The sequence below is a fragment of the Phyllobates terribilis genome, unplaced genomic scaffold, assembly GCF_046119375.1.
Source record: "Phyllobates terribilis strain yellow unplaced genomic scaffold, ASM4611937v1 Scaffold_4__5_contigs__length_816908805, whole genome shotgun sequence".
Lineage (NCBI taxonomy): Eukaryota > Metazoa > Chordata > Amphibia > Anura > Dendrobatidae > Phyllobates > Phyllobates terribilis.
Genome location: NW_027362764.1, coordinates 581243761 through 581260291, shown reverse-complemented (window position 1 = coordinate 581260291; position 16531 = coordinate 581243761). Strand labels below are relative to the sequence as shown.

At 40.3% G+C, this 16531-nt stretch overlaps 1 protein-coding gene across 4 annotated transcripts in view; it reads right to left on the bottom strand.

Moving 5' to 3' along the window:
• GREB1L (GREB1 like retinoic acid receptor coactivator) overlaps positions 1-16531 on the bottom strand; it is a 148069-nt gene that overhangs the window by 62792 nt on the left and 68746 nt on the right. For all 4 annotated transcript variants that reach the window (XM_073679136.1, XM_073679138.1, XM_073679137.1 and 1 more), the window contains exon 2: positions 6795-6867. The gene's annotated coding sequence lies outside the window, so the exon portion shown is untranslated. The remainder of the gene's footprint in view (positions 1-6794; positions 6868-16531) is intronic.

Here is a 16531-nt window from a genome sequence, read left to right as displayed (position 1 = left end):
TATTATACTTTTGGCTTACAAATAATGATTTAAAATATTGACCAAATACTGAATGTGTGAACGTGGCCTCAAAGCGTATATGTACATAGGGGGTGGGGCCCAGAAAGAATACCTATTGTGCAAGTCAATGCACTTCAACATGGAAATCTGCTAATATTTAACATGTCACAAAGGTTACCCTTGAAAGTCCAAAACAACTGTTACACTTTTTTTTATCTAAAATAACACTTTAAAACTAGGTATAATGCTGGGTAAATGAAATGAAAAATATGGTTTTGCTAATTATTTTGGTTTGCTTTAGTAATCATCTTTAAATCTGCTAGACGAAATATCCTGTACAGAAAACCGGTGGAAATTTCACTGACTAGTCAACATATATACAAAAGTCTTACTGCAATAGTTTGGAAACATGTGCATTGGAGCTGCCATCACAGAAGACTATTAGTTTCAGTTATGTTATTCATTCACTACTTTGCTAATGTGCCAGGGATTGCCTAGATAAGGACATGGGTCACCGTGGCAGAGACCTCAGGGCTGTGCATAATGTTTAAGATTCATCTGCACAACATGCACTTTTCTTCATAACCTAGTAACTGAGTGACCCATGACTATTGTCATACATCCAAAGGCCCCAGACATTAACATTGATACTCGTATGATATGCAGAATAAAACCGTAAGACTTTACTTCTATAAATAAAGAAAATCTAAAGTAGTAAGTGTATCATTAAATCTGTATATGATGACAATATTAAAGCAAATGACTTTCAATTAAAGATGCACTCCTAGCAACATTTACCGTATATCCCCCAATTTATTCTAAATGTGCCTCTAATGTAGGGGCATTAAAATACTTACAGATTTGGGTCTTCTCCAGTTTCTAGCACTGCTTAGTTTCTCTTCTGGACCATGTGAATGCTCCTCTTCTTTGCCAGCTCACACATGAACTGCTGTATGGGGCAGTGCTACTAACCCAATGTACGGTAATTCTTTGAGGCAGCAAATACTTGAGCTGACCATATATTTGCAGATCTTATAAATTTGATGAGAATCTAATGTCAGGTCATCATTATACAGGAAATGAAGATCAACAAAAAGCAGGATCTGCCACTGGATTGCAGATAAGTATCACATGTGTATGGTCAGCCTTAAGGCCCCGTCACACTAATTTAGCGACGCTGCAACGATCCCGACGATACGACGGCGACGAGCTGGCGAGCTGTCAAACAGGCAGGCTCACCAACGATTAAGGGGAGCAGCGACATCGTGGAAAGAATCTTTCCACGATGTCCTGCTCCGGTTACCAGCCTGCTGAAGCAGGAGCAGGCTGGTAACCATGATAAACATCGGGTTACTAGGGGCACACGCGCACCTAGTAACCCGCTGTTTATCATGGTTACCACTCTGCTACGGTGAGCGGGAGGTTACCGCTCACTTTAGCAGGCTCGTAACCATGATAAACAGCGGATTACTAGGTGCGCGTGTGCCCCTAGTAACCCGATGTTTATCATGGTTACCAGCCTGATCGCTGCTCCCGCTGGTCACACACAGCGATGTGTGCTGACCAGCGGGAGGGCAACGACCAAAAAATGGTCCAGGACACTTTGCAGCGATCAGCAACCTCACAGCAGGGGCCTGATCGCTGCAAAGTGTCACACATAGCGACATCGCTGGTGAGGTCGCTGTTCCGTCACCAAAACCGTGACACAGCAGCGATCTCGCTATGTGAGACGGGGACTTTACATTGTGAAATTGATTTGTTCCACACACAAACCTCTTATCTGGCTAGCCTGACTTCAGGTCACATGATCTAGAAGTGAACAGAACGGCGCTGTAAACCAGGGAAGACTGCGATCACTACAGACATATTTAGAAGTGATTAAGGGATGAAGATTTTTCTGGGAGTGCTTCTTCAGGTTTTTTTTGTTCAAACATCGTTCTTATTCCACTGACGCACTTTTACAGGATTTGTATAATGCAGGGGAGGGGAACCTCAGGCCTGCGGGATGTTAACGGCCCTCGATGACCTTTTATCTGGCCCCTGGGCAGATTCCTGGGGACTGCATGGCTTAGACTGGCAGCAGTATTTTGATGGCCACCGGCCCATTCATTTCTTCTTGCTCTATGAGCACACGCACGCAGTGTTCACTACCGAGCTCTGAGGCGCGTGCAATGAAAGATTACATCCCAACACTAGTGCCAGCGTCAGGACGTACTTTGTAGGCGGAGATAGCATGCCCGTGAAGGATGGTATCAATATCCAAATGGCCCTTGGCAGGAAAAAAGATTCCCCACCCCTGGTAAAATGCATTAAGAACACAATTATATTATTTTTCAGAGCGTAAGGATAGGCTAGTAATAGGCCGCTGGTAGCACTGTTGAAGCAACTGTATGAGGTGTCTGCTGGGTAGACAGTTTACCACGAACTCCCATTCACTTGAATTGTACATTACATTAAAGCATATGGGCATTTTTCTGGGGTATTTTATTTTTATTTTATTTATTTTTTTAACTTAATTGTATTTAGTTTGTTGTCTAATAATAATCTTTGCAGCTGGGCTTTCTTAACATTTTCAGCTTCCCTAGCGCCTTTCTTATAGAGCTGGCTACAGAAAGAGGCAACAGTAAATTAGACAGTGAGCTTATTCTAAAAAGGTAGGGTCTATACCCCTTCATTTTCTAAAGGTGTCCAGTTGAATGTTAAACTTTCATGGGGCTGTAAAGCAGTCTACCAAATATTTTCGGACAAAATTAACGCAAACCATTGGTATAATTCATTTGTAGAATGAGAGTTATACGTTGAAGAGACTGCCCAACAGTTTACATTTTATTACCATGTATCTAAAAAAAAAAAAAAGTAAAAAAACCACACAAAAAAAAACAGTTCATAGCCTTTCCAAATAATCAGCGTGGTCAAATTCCACAATCAAGTGGTAGAACAAACGAGTGTTCGATTGTTGGCTCATCTAAACAGTCTTGGCAATCGTCAGATGAATGGACAATAAGCTTATTCATAGGATGTGATGAAATATATGAAAGCATAAAATCATCAACAGTACACGGTCCTGTGTAAATAGGTGCTAAATGCGATACACAGATCGATCGTAATGGTGCATAAAAAGTCCATCAGTCTGGTCCAAATAAGACTAAAAATTGACTGATCGGCTTGTACATAGGCGGTTGCTTAAAGAGTTTGTCCATTACTTTCTGATTGATTGCTTATCCTTAGGATAGGTCATCAATGTCTGATCGGCCAGGGTGTGACACGCGGCACCGCTGCCGATCAGCTGTCATCAGTGTCAGCTGCCGCCGGCCAGAAGTCCTCACTTGCAGAGCTGCTCAGTCTTCTAATAGTGGCCGCTGCAGGGTACTGCATTTATCTCTCTCCTATTGATTGGAATAGGAGGGAGATGTGCAGTGCCAAGCCTCGGCGACTACAAGAAGATGGTGAGTACTTCCGGCCAGTAATTGTCGCCACAGATAACTGCTGATCGGTGGGGGTGCTGGTGTCGGGCCCCGGCTGATCAGACATTTATGACCTATCCTGACCAGAGGATAGGTCAATCAAAAAGTAGTAGGTCAACCCAAGCCATTAAAGAGGTTGCCCATCTAAAAAAGGGATCACTGAAGAAAAAAAAATTAAAAAGTTGCCTCGTTTGGTCTCCATATAAGTCACCATCACAAAGCAGCATTTCATGTTTCATAAATCAGTAGTAAAAACAAAGATAAGACATTTATTACAAAAATTGGAAAAAAATGCCTTTTGCTCTGCTTTTCCCTATCTACTGCAATGATTATTTACTCTCCAAAACTGCTCAAATTTGTCTTCAGTTTGGGATCATATTACAGCCGCTGCCTAAACAAGTCTATCAAGAGGTGAGGGCGGAGAAAAGCAGAGTAGCTTCTAGTGAAGAGACTCTGCGGAGGACGAACCCGCTAACTAATGAAGAAAACAAGTCATAATTCCCAGAAATAGATTTGTTCATTATGCAAACACATGACAACCTATTCAAAAAAGTCATTGGAAAAGCTAGTTACCCTTTATTATGGAAATAATCTCAGAGGCTGGCAGGAGTTTACTCACTACTATTCCAAGAAAAAATACATTTCTGGGTTTGGGAAGAATAGCAACTGGTCAAATGAGCCAAGGTGAATGGCCACCTATACTTACTTTTACACTCCTAAGCCTAATAAAACTAGATGAATGCAGATTTGGGACTATTGTACTAATTAAAGCATACATGGACAAGCCAAAACTCTCAAGGTTCAATATGTTCAACATTCATTTCCAAATTGAAACTGCCCCCCCTTGTGTCAAGCAGAGTAACAAGGGAAACATAGCTTTGTCTATCCAGAAAAGCAAAAGACTAAACTATATATATTTTTTGTTTTTAACCTTGTGATCCTGATTTTTCCATAATCAGGGAATATAGATAGATGCAGCGTGACTAATACCAGAGACAGATGCTACATACTGACATTAAGACATGCACAGCTTTGTTTGTTGATTGTATTTTACAGATGCCTTGTCCACAACCAAACATCCACTTGTAAATGTGCAGTCCAAGGATGAATGTGACCCAAGGATGGAGCGATCATGCTCAGAAGGTTATACAAGGAGAGCTGCTGCCAGTAAACAAAACTATTAAAAAGGAGCGGTGATTTCCGAGCTTTAGATTTTCATTTCGTTGAACTTTTAATATTGCTTTTATGATCTATCTTTTCATTTTATCAAATCCGCAGTCTTTTTTTTTTTTTTTTTTAAGAATTTAGCTCGTTAAATAGTACACACTTAAAGGGGAATTCCCATCTCCAAGATAATATGTAGTGGGTATGATAATATTAGCAAATACCACCAATTAGAAATGTAGTATAGTTTTTCTGATTTGCTGTGTCTCTTTCCTCATGTGCAGGTATTGCAGGACCTTACCCCTTTAAAGGGAACCAGTCAGGTCTTTTAAGAGTTCCATGTTATATAGGACCAGGGCTGTGTTCCTATAGTTTTTCATAATGCACACAAATGTTTCTCAGTTGTAAAAATTAACTTTGGTGACAGCAGCGCTCATTTGATCGTGCCTATATGTAACCCATGCCATGGTAGGACTACCAGAAAAAAACCTCACCTGTCTGAATAAGTATTGAAGTTGGGGGGGTAACCGCTTTGCAGGCAGCTGTTGAGGACCTCCTTGTTAGGTTACTAGGGCCACTACTACCTTTCTATGCATTGCAGTCTGCTGGGGAGAATACACCCAGCATTATTCTGTGTTCACAGGCAGGCAAGGTATACCACAGCTTTATCATGGCAAGGAGGATGTCAGTCAAGCCTGGAGAATAGCGATTAGAGGATCCGAAGCAGAACTAAGGAGAAGAAACTAGCCCTGTCTCATTGCAGGACATGCAAAATTCATTTTTACAAGATAGAAAACTTATATATGAATAGGGCTGTATCCCAATATAGTCCAATATAACATTATGGTGGCTGTTTGAAATTATTAGGGGACTCGACAGGTTCCTTTTAAAGTGCCTATACATTTTAGACAGCAGCTAGTTTGGCCAACACACACTCCTAACTCGCTCATTGACATGAACACTTGGCCAAGTATTTACGCTTGTTCAATGAGAAGGGAAAAAGCCGTTGCCAGACATCTCCGGTGGTAGCATATTTTCCAGGAGAGCAAATGGAACAGTTGTTTGCATGAGGAAGCCTACTATATACATTAGATGATCAAAATAAATGGTCAAGTTTAGCCTACTCTAGTCTAATTTGTATGGAGACCTTAAAGGGGTTGTCCGGTCCAAATTACTGTGCGCTGCGGGGATTCACCAACTTCTGAGCCGGGGCTGTCTAGCCTCGCTCCATACACTTGTATTGAGCCGCGCCCTGACTAGTGACGCGGCCGTCCAGTGAGGGTTTGTCAAGGGTAAAATTCTCAGCACCATCATTAATCCGCTCTTTAACCCTCAGAGTACATTGGTCCATTATTTTCCTTAAATAGCACTTGCATCATGTGCAAGTGTAAATAAAGACAGCATAGCCCTTGCATCAGCACCACAAGTGCTTGGCAGTTGCGTCTAGAGTCAGACCCCAACCAATAGAATATTGATGTCCAATCCTAAAGTTAGGCCACCAATTTTAAAGTGGATAACCTCTTTTAGATAAGCAAATCTATGTACAAAGGTGGTGATGGTAGGAAATCACTTGTCCAATTTTAGATACACAAATTCTAAGCACTTTTACAGATCCTTTAGGAAGAAAAAATGTTGAACTATCCTGAATGATAACAGAAATATGATCTAACTATTTGGTGTAGCATTAAAGATGGTAATCACAATCATGACCATCTTATGTATCATCACCATTTTATGTCTGAATTTGTATAAAAAGTGCGCCGTTATGCTTAGTATAAAAGCCAGCAGTGGACACAAATGAAACAAAGGAAATGTATATCCTTAACTTTGTTCCCACTTCTAACTAAGATCTTCTATTAAAATAACAAATTTATTAAGGCAAGTATTAAAAAAGGTTGCAACTCCTATACTGGTATAACCTAGCAAATGCGTTTTTGACTGCAGTCTAAAGTCATTGCTTATACATTGACTTTAGACAGCAGTCTGACATGTTTGTAGAAAATACTGGTTGCGGTTTTTTTTGGTTGTTTTTTTTTTAATGGGAGGGCCGTCTCTTCTCTACCATTTGTTCAATTCTAGCTTTGGCTTAAACAACATTAAAACTGAATGTGTAAATCCAATCCTAAAAAGTACGCAACAGACAGAAAGCTCACCTATTTTACCTACCTTTGTAATTTCAGTTGAACTAGATGAAAGCCATTGTCACCAGTTCACAAAGCTGAAGAGCACTTTACCAAACCTAATAAATAAAAGAAATATATTAAAATGAGCACAGGTATATGCAAGTAAAAAAAACAAATTTTTTGCATTTTTTTATTTGCTAAGGAAAACACATACGCAAATAACACAAGCCAAGTAATTAGAATACTTAGCAGCCCACGCCAAGACTCATATAATCAAAACTTTAAAAATCTACTGTATATATACAGTATGTCTATACAGGCTACAAATAGGACTAATTACACAAGTAGAAGCTAGATTCAGCTGCACCCATTCACCACTTAAATCAATTCCACAAATAAAAGACAAGAGAATCCATTTGTACAATTCTCTGTAGACTTGCATGCTGCCATGGTGTGGGGGGGCCCAGCCTCACCACCAATATGAACACCGTCACAGATGGCCAACAAGGTCAAAGTATATTGCTTTTGAGAAAACTGTAGACTTAAATAGGCACACTAATGATTGCAAATCAGCGACAAATGTAACCTAATCTTGCCATTCATGGACCCAAATAAGCATTTTCCCCCTCCACACTTTATCTAAAAGTGGAGTTACTTGTGTTTAGTAAAAGCAGAAGAAATACACAAAGACCTTAAACCGTGAGCCACAGCCCTTCATTTAGAAATACACATCCTCCTAAATGCAGAGACTTTCTTTGTTGTTCCTGACATTGTCACCATTATTTACACAGACTGGCGGCTGATCATTTGTTTGATTTGTTTTTGTGAACTTCTTAAGTCTCAATGAGACCTAGCACTAATATTTGACACCCACATAAGTATTAAAATACATTTCTGATTTCATTAAAAAGGACAGATGCGTAAAAGAAAAATAAAAAAATAAATAAAATGTTTTCTTCATTTTTCACATAAAAGGTTAGCAACCTTGAGATAAATAAAAAAAACTGTTATATGTAGTAGAAAATATAAAGGGATATACTACTGCATGAAAACTAGTAAAACCATTAAAGCCCACGATAAGTCTGACACATAAAAAGGAAACCGATATCAATAGGAAAGGACCACCTTGGATTAGGAAACGTGATGGTCTCACTTTCCAGGAGCTTTAGAACAGGACATGCGATCCATCTTTGTTCTTTTCTTAAGTAAACTGCTTAGTCTTGATTTCTTACAGGATTGCCTTGTCTGTTCTCTGCGCTTCCCCATCACCAAAACCTTTCTTGCTGCACCATTTGCTGGAAGCAGTTCACTTGAGAGCCATCCATCTTACAAAGCCTGGAGTGACAGATGCTCCTAGTACAGAGCATACCCTGGTGAGTGAGGACCAGATAACATCTCCAGGAACTGCAGCCTGTGGTTGTCCTGAATGACATGGGCACTATAGCCCTTTCAAAGGGAAGACATTAAACAAATCGAAGCCAGATAATCTGGTGACCAAGATCACTTTTCTACTGAACGTCAACTTGTTAATTTGCAAATACACATTGTCCCGAAAAACGATCAGTGATGGCCCTATGCACATTTCGGATCACATCGACAGAGGCACTTCATTGGCTGCACCAAACATCAGAAGATGAAATCTAACAAGTCCAAGCGATTGTTCCTGTCATCAATTCAGCAAGTCAATCCATTATCCAGCCAATATGGGCCATTTTCATCAACTTTTATTTTAGTGTGTATGGGCACAAGAAGGTAATCCACACAACTTAGAAAGCCATCTCTCATGAACTCCCCCATTACACATGAATGCTCAGCAAAGACAAGAGCTTGTGTTCTCTATGGGGAAAGTGGAATCTGGCAGCAGTTAACTGAATTTTTTTTTACTCTGGCCCTTCATTCTGCAGGCAAAAGATCTAGCCCTCCCCTGAAATTACTTGCTGGAGCAGAATGGAGGCCACCATGCACTTAATATGATTGAAATCTGGAGGATCAGACAATTTTTATCTAATGTGTATGGGAAGATTTTGACTTGTCAACCATTAACTGTAGAATGTAAGCCCGCAAGGGCAGTGTCCTCCTCCCTCTGTACCAGTCTATCATTGTTTGTTACTGTAAGTGATATATGTATTTTGTATGTAACCCCTTTTCATGTACAGCACCATGGAATCGATGGTGCTATATAAATAATAACAACTAGCACTGATCGACTAGACACAAGTCATTAGGCCCTTACTAACCCGTTTACACAGGCCAGTGAACAATGATAGGGACAAAGTGATGCCTATTATGACCCAGTATCAGGTTATCGGTAATATAGCCTCCATTTTCACGGGGCAATGCGCTGCAGACGAGGATTTTTTCTTTTTTTGTTTGCCATAGTTTTCCTTATTCATCAACTAAACGCCAGCTAGGTCACAAAGTTAGATAATTGTTCACCGATTATCAACTTGTATAAATTAACAATAAAAGGTGATGATTGAGCAAACAGTTATCGGTTAAACAAGTGCTCTGCCAAAACGGTCACACACACACACTGCAGCCCACTATGACCAATACAGTTGTTCAAACTTTTCGGACGAAAATTTCAAATGACTTCTGCCAAGATGCTCTCACCAGTCAGCTAAAATGATCATCTGTTTAACTGCCCCTGCTAAAAGATCATTTATGCTGAATTCATCTGTTACGATCAACTAAAACCTCAGAACTAAAATTCTACCGGACGACCACTGCCCAAAAAACATTTATAGAAGTGTCACATAACATGCAACATCGTAATTTACAATATTTTTGTTATTAAAAGGAAACCCGTCAGGTCCACCCAAGCCTCCCAAATTGCATTTTTTTTTTCACTCAGTCTTAAAATGTCCTAGGTGTCCTGTCCCAAACTTCTAAGAAGTTTTGGCACATATTCAAATATATCATTGTCACAATATGAAAGTTAGCTAGGACTAGTCCCTGCAGCAGAGACTTTAGTCATGTTTGTATGATTGACGCCCTCCTCACTGGTTGGCTGAGTGGAAGTCTCCTTGGGTATGCATGGTGAAGCTGAATGTACCCTCCCTGGCTTCAATGGCACAGGACACACGTCACTGCTGTTCGGCCAGTCAGAGGGGTGGACGTCAATCACACACGGAGGAGGTGTGTTTACAGAATGAAATGCGGGGATCATCTCAATGAATGAAGGACCTGGCATTGATCTAGCTGGTTTTGGAAAATATTAGAGTATAAATCTAAGACACTAAGGGGTGTGTGCAACTTCCTCTCCTCACTAAGGATCATCTGCAGTAAAAATAATTAAATTGACATTGTGACATTGCTCATTGGCCAAGTGGAAACCAGAAGAATTTGCAAGTATTAAAAATACATGTTACCCAACTTTTATTTTATTTTTTTTTAATTATAATGAAATGTGCATGGTAACGCAATGTTTTTCTGATCATTAAAGAACATTTCAAGTTGGCCAACAAGCAATTTTTAGGTTATTTGTTGAAGGGATCCTACATACTTTGACAGACATTTGGCTTATATGATGGCATTGGAGACTGGTAGTGAGTGAATAGTAGTAGAATAACTTGGCACTCAAATAGGATAAAAAGTAACAAAGCTTTATTGGCAATCCATATAGTGTAACGTTTCAGTCTAGTTTAGATCTTCATCAGAGCGGATTACCGTGTGGAAGGAGGAACCATATGAAGGCAGCGCTAAGTGGCAGTAGCGCTCCAAAAGCTGTAGAATGGCACCATTCTACAGCGCTAGGAAGGCTACTGCCAATCCGCTCTGATTACGGTCTAAACTAGACTGAAACGTTACACTATATGGATTGCCAATAAATCTTTGTTACTTAGTATCCTATTTGAGTGCCAAGTTATTCTACTACTATTGACTTACTGGTTGGAACCCTACTTGGGCACCTCATTCTCCTACCAGGAGTGCCGTATACCTCTTTTATTATGATTTAAATGTAGAACTGCTACTTTAGCAGGTATTCTTTTACTGGAAACTTGTAACAATACACAAGAAATAAGACCTAATATATGAAGGTAGTTAAAAGAAAAGAGGTTAATGGAGTCTAAATAGGCAAATGGCGATCTGAGGAGAGAAACCATTTTGAATCTTTTCTTCCAAAAATTCCTTAGCTTCCCTAGATTCTGCCTCTTTTTCCTCATTTTGCACCATGTCGCTCCAATGCACATTTGTTGATTTTGAAGTGCAGCATGTGAAATCTCTGCTTATAGTGTAACCAGGTGTTTTATTCAACATCTTCTTTGGGGGCATGCACTTTCACCCCTCCCAACAGAATGCTGCATATCACAGCTTGGCAGTGTCTGAAGCTGCAAGACCTGCTGCCAAACTGTTATTGCCAGCATCTGGTATGGAGGGGCGAGAGCGCATGCCACCAAACACAACTATGGAGAAAAACCCATTGGATTGCAAGCAGAAATTTCACATATTCCGCTCCAAAAAGCAATACTTGTGATCATCTCTGCAAAGGAATGATGCAACGCCATGGAAAAAAAGAAGCAGAATCTGCGAAGCTCAGGGATATTTACAAGGTATTTCACATTTTTTTAGCAAGTGACAGGTCCACTTTACCTGGGAGATTAATGTACAGTGAATATAAAATCTATATGGACTAGTCACTATATGACCTGACAGACCAATTACAATACACTCAGCCCAAGACATGTGCTAGCTATTTTGTTTGCTTTTAACAGTGCACCCACCAAACAAATTACCCAACGATGAAAGGTTTGTCTTTTTTCTGAACCATTTTAACTCAGATTTACATATATACTAGGATAAAATTAGCCCCTACTAAATAGAGTACAGATTCACACCAACAGAGAAACAATATACATATCAAAATACATCAAGTTCCTTATTGCCCGAATGAACAAAAACAAAAAGGCAGCATTATGTCCAGATCACATGAGGAGAAATTTAGACAGGAACACACATCAATCATTACTACACAATGAAAGAACTCTTACTCTTCTCCACTACCTATACAGTACAGACTAAAAGTTTGGACACTCCTTCTCATTTAAAGGTTCTTCTGTATTTTCATGACTATGAAAATTGTACATTCACACTGAAGGCATCAAAACTATGAATTAACACATGTGGAATTATATACTTAACAAAAAAGTGTGAAACCACTGAGAATATGTCTTATATTCTAGGTTCTTCAGAGTAGCCACCTTTTGCTTTGATGACCGCTTTGCACACACTAGGCATTCTCTTGATAAGCTTCAAGAGGTAGTCACCGGAAATGGTCTTCCAACAATCTTGAAGGAGTTCCCAGAGATGCTTAGCACTTGTTGGCCCTTTTGCCTTCACTCTGCGGTCCAGCTCACCCCAAACCATCTCGATTGGGTTCAGGTCTGGTGACTGTGGAGGCCAGGTCATCTGGCGTAGCACCCCATTACTCTCCTTCTTGGTCAAATAGCCCTTACACAGCCTGGAGGTGTGTTTGAGGTCACTGTCCTGTTGAAAAATAAATGATGGTCCAACTAAACGCAAACCGGATGGAATAGCATGCCGCTGCAAGATGCTGTGGTATCCATGCTGGTTCAGTATGCCTTCAATTTTGAATAAATCCCCAACAGTGTCACCAACAAAGCACCCTCACACCATCACTCCTCCTCCTCCATGCTTCACGGTGGGAACCAGGCATGTAGAGTCCATCCATTCACCTTTTCTGCGTCGCACAAAGACATTGTGGTTGGAACCAAAGATCTCAAATTTGGACTCATCAGACCAAAGCACAGATTTCCACTGGTCTAATGTCCATTCCTTGTGTTCTTTAGCCCAAACAAGTCTCTTCTGCTTGTTGCCTGTCCTTAGCAGTGGTTTCCTAGCAGCTATTTTACCATGAAGGCCTGCTGCACAAAGTCTCCTCTTAACAGTTGTTGTAGAGATGTGTCTGCTGCTAGAACTCTGTGTGGCATAGACCTGGTCTCTAATCTGAGCTGCTGTTAACCTGCGATTTCTGAGGCTGGTGACTCGGATTAACTGATCCTCAGAAGCAGAGGTGACTCTAGGTCTTCCTTTCCTGGGGCGGTCCTCATGTGAGCCTGTTTCTTTGTAGCGCTTGATGGTTTTTGCAACTGCACTTGGGGACACTTTCAAAGTTTGCCTAATTTTTCGGACTAACTGACCTTCATTTCTTAAAGTAATGATGGCCACTCGTTTTTCTTTACTTAGAATTTGTATTATGGCAAGAAAAAAGCAGCTAACAGTCTATTCAGTATGACTATCAGCTGTGTATCCACCTGACTTCTGCACAACACAACTGATGGTCCCAACCCCATTTATAAGGCAAGAAATCCCACTTATTAAACCTGACAGGGCACACCTGTGAAGTGAAAACCATTTCCGGTGACTACCTCTTGAAGCTCATCAAGAGAATGCCAAGAGTGTGCAAAGCAGTCATCAAAGCAAAAGGTGGCTACTTTGAAGAACCTAGAATATAAGACATTTTCAGTTGTTTCACACTTTTTTGTTAAGTATTTAATTCCACATGGGTTAATTCATAATTTTGATGCCTTCAGTGTGAATGTCCAATTTTCAGAGTCATGAAAATACAGAAAAATCTTTAAATGAGAAGGTGTGTCCAAACTTTTGGTGTGTACTGTATGTTGGGGTAAAAAAAAAAGTCAAAAACATTTAATGCCAATTAAACATTTCCTCTAACTTTACATTTACTAATTCTACTTTACAAAGCAATTACATTTTTTATTTCTAAAAAGCTATGAAAATATTAGATTATTGTACAAAACTAAAGTTTAAGCTAATAACATTAGTGATTTCAGACATCTATTTTCTTAAAGGGAATCTGTCAGTAGGATCAACCCTCCTAAACAGTCTACATGCATATGCAGCTCATAGAAAGTTGAATTGATTAATACGATGTCTTATTCAAAAAAAAAAAAAACACGTTTTTTTCTTAATATGTGAATAAGATGTTAAGATTTATGAGCCAAACACAGATCTGTATGAGAATCTGCCTCCAGAGCTTATTTTAATGAAAAGGGGCATTAGCAGTTTGAGACTTGTAATGACTGAACATTATAATCACACACAGTGAGACTAGGAAAGCAGATTAACTGCACAACAGAGCTGAACTTTGTACAAACATCTGCAGTGGTAGCTCTCCTCTCATTGCTCTCAGGTCTGCTGCAGTGCTCGGCCCGATTACCATTTCTTCAGCTTCTCACTGGCACCCAGTCTGGAGAGAGGGGAGAACAGATGAGTTGACAGCACAAAGAGGAGAGCAGCAGATGTGTTTGTAATGACAAAGCTACACACAGCTCTGCGGTGACAACAAGACTGCAGACTGTCAGTCATTACATGTCTTACACTGGGAAAAAAAAAAAAAAAAAAAAAAGATAGCAGTGCTCCATTAAGGTAGAGTAGATCAATCTTCGACATCAGCAAAATTAAATTCCAAATTTTAGAGGCACACGTGGTGTGGTTGTGCTCACAATAGTCATAACCCTAGCGAGCACTTCAAAACGGTGGACTGGTGATTCTCCTCCTTGGTAAGCCCATCAGTGAATATTTCTAGGATGAATGTGACCGGATTAAGAAAACAGTAAACTTTTGAAATGCATTGTCCACAGTAGCAACAAACTGATCCTTTATTTCACCATTCAGGATATTCCGATCATTTGTCACATTCGTCCATGGGTTGGCTCCTTTTATCCTTGTATACCAAGTTCTAGATCATGGGTGGGCAATCAATTTTCCCAAGGGACCACATAAGACTGTTGTGGAGGGCAAAACCAACAGACCAAACTTAACTCTAAATAATAATTAAAGGTGCTGCTGCTGCTACTACTTGAGCAGAATTAAGATGTTGACTGCTACTGATGTTACAGGCATGTATTTTTACCTGTAACAGTAAATTAACATACAAAAATCACTACTTTTTATAAAGTTTAAATTCATACTAATATTGTTAGTCAACCTTAAGTATATTAAATCAGTATAAATGCACCTTCAACAGCTCTCCCACACACAGTATGATGGACCCTACAACCACTACTACCCTCAAGACAGTAAGATGGACCTCACAGCACCTCCACATAAATGGAATGATGGACCCCAAGGCTTCCAACTCGCAGTGTGATTGACCTCACAGCATGATGTCTCCTAAGTCCATGACAAACACACAGTTCCAATTACCACCCACTCATCCTCCCCACAGGCTACAATGACCACCACATAGTTCCCTACTTACTAGAATGGCCCCCAACACAGAATAATAACCATCAAAGTCAACCCACAAAAAAGTATGCTGTACCCACATTTTCCCCATAAAAGTACAAAAAAAAAAAAAAGGTGGTGGGGCCCAAGAGGAAAGGGGTTGCTATTACCATCTCCAAAAAAAATGTGGAATTGTGCGATATGATGAGCTATTGGACTGCAAAGGGTCCAGATATTGTTGTTGCACAGGGGCCCTTTTAAGTCTGTGTCCGACAGTGACCTGTGCCCTGAGGATACAGATACTGGTGAAATTGAGATGCTGAGCAGAGGACAGCCACATTGTGCAGACCACTGTATCTAACCCCTTCTGATGTCCCGGTCCGGGGGCCAGACAGGAATAGACAAAGTACTTCATATGGACCATGGGCCGCACTTTTTCCCTTATCAAAATAGACCAGGGCTGGACAAACGTCCTGAAACAGTCTGCACATGACATTCTGGCTTGGCATTTATCCCTGGTCATCTTATTTATTATGCATTGCTTTTACAGCGCCATCATATTCCCCAGTGCTTTACATACATTATTGCTGTCCCCAATGGGGGCTCACAATCTGGATTCCCTATCAGTATGTCTTTGGAGTGTGGGAGGAAACCCACATAAACATGGAAAGAACATACAGACTTCTTGCAGATGTCCTTGGTGGGATATGAACCCAGGCCCCAAACGCTGCAAGGCAGCAGTGCTAACCACTGAGCCACTGTGCTGCCCCTATGGCTTGTTAAAAGGTGAAACATTGACTTATCGGTAGCTACTTCTACACAAAAAACTGAGCTAGCTCTTGCCATCGAAAAAAACTAATTTGCACATTTTTCTGTCATGGAATATTGCCTGTATATCTTCATACTCAGCTGGTCACTAAAGCAGCAGAACTTTTCTAACATTAGTCTAGAAGTAAAAAGGCAGCAAAAAAACAAAAACAAAACGTTTTATAGAAGTTCACATTCTCCTACTGAAGAGTAACAAATGCAATGTAAATCTGAACTTCGAAGGAAAAAGTAAAACCATGGTAAATCAGGCTGTATTGATCGATGCCAAGAACGAGAACTCAACAAATTAAAACATTTAAAAAGCACTTTCCTTACAAAAGGACAAAGCGCATTTGGACAGTAAAATAATCAGTTTGATGTTGTGTCAGATGCAGAGGGAGAGGGTGTTATTTGTCTCTAAAAGTCGAAGTGAACAAGTGCGACTGGAGTTGTGATTTGTGTATGTTCAGGAATGATATTTCTCGGATTGATCCAGATAATTCCAGAGAGTGGGAGCTGCACAAAAAAAATGCTCGGCCTCCAAATATTTTTTTTATGCTGAACCTTGGGTGCTGACAGTACATCCTACCTGCTGATCTGAGGGTTTTGGCAAAGAGTGTGGGACTTCAGAAGATCCTTGAAGTAGCTGGGGCTAAATAGTTCAAGCAAATTTTTTAAGTTCTCCATTTTCGTGCAGCCAGTGACCTGGATTGGTGTTATTGGGGCAAAAGGAGGGTGACAGTCAAAAATGGCACAGTTAGG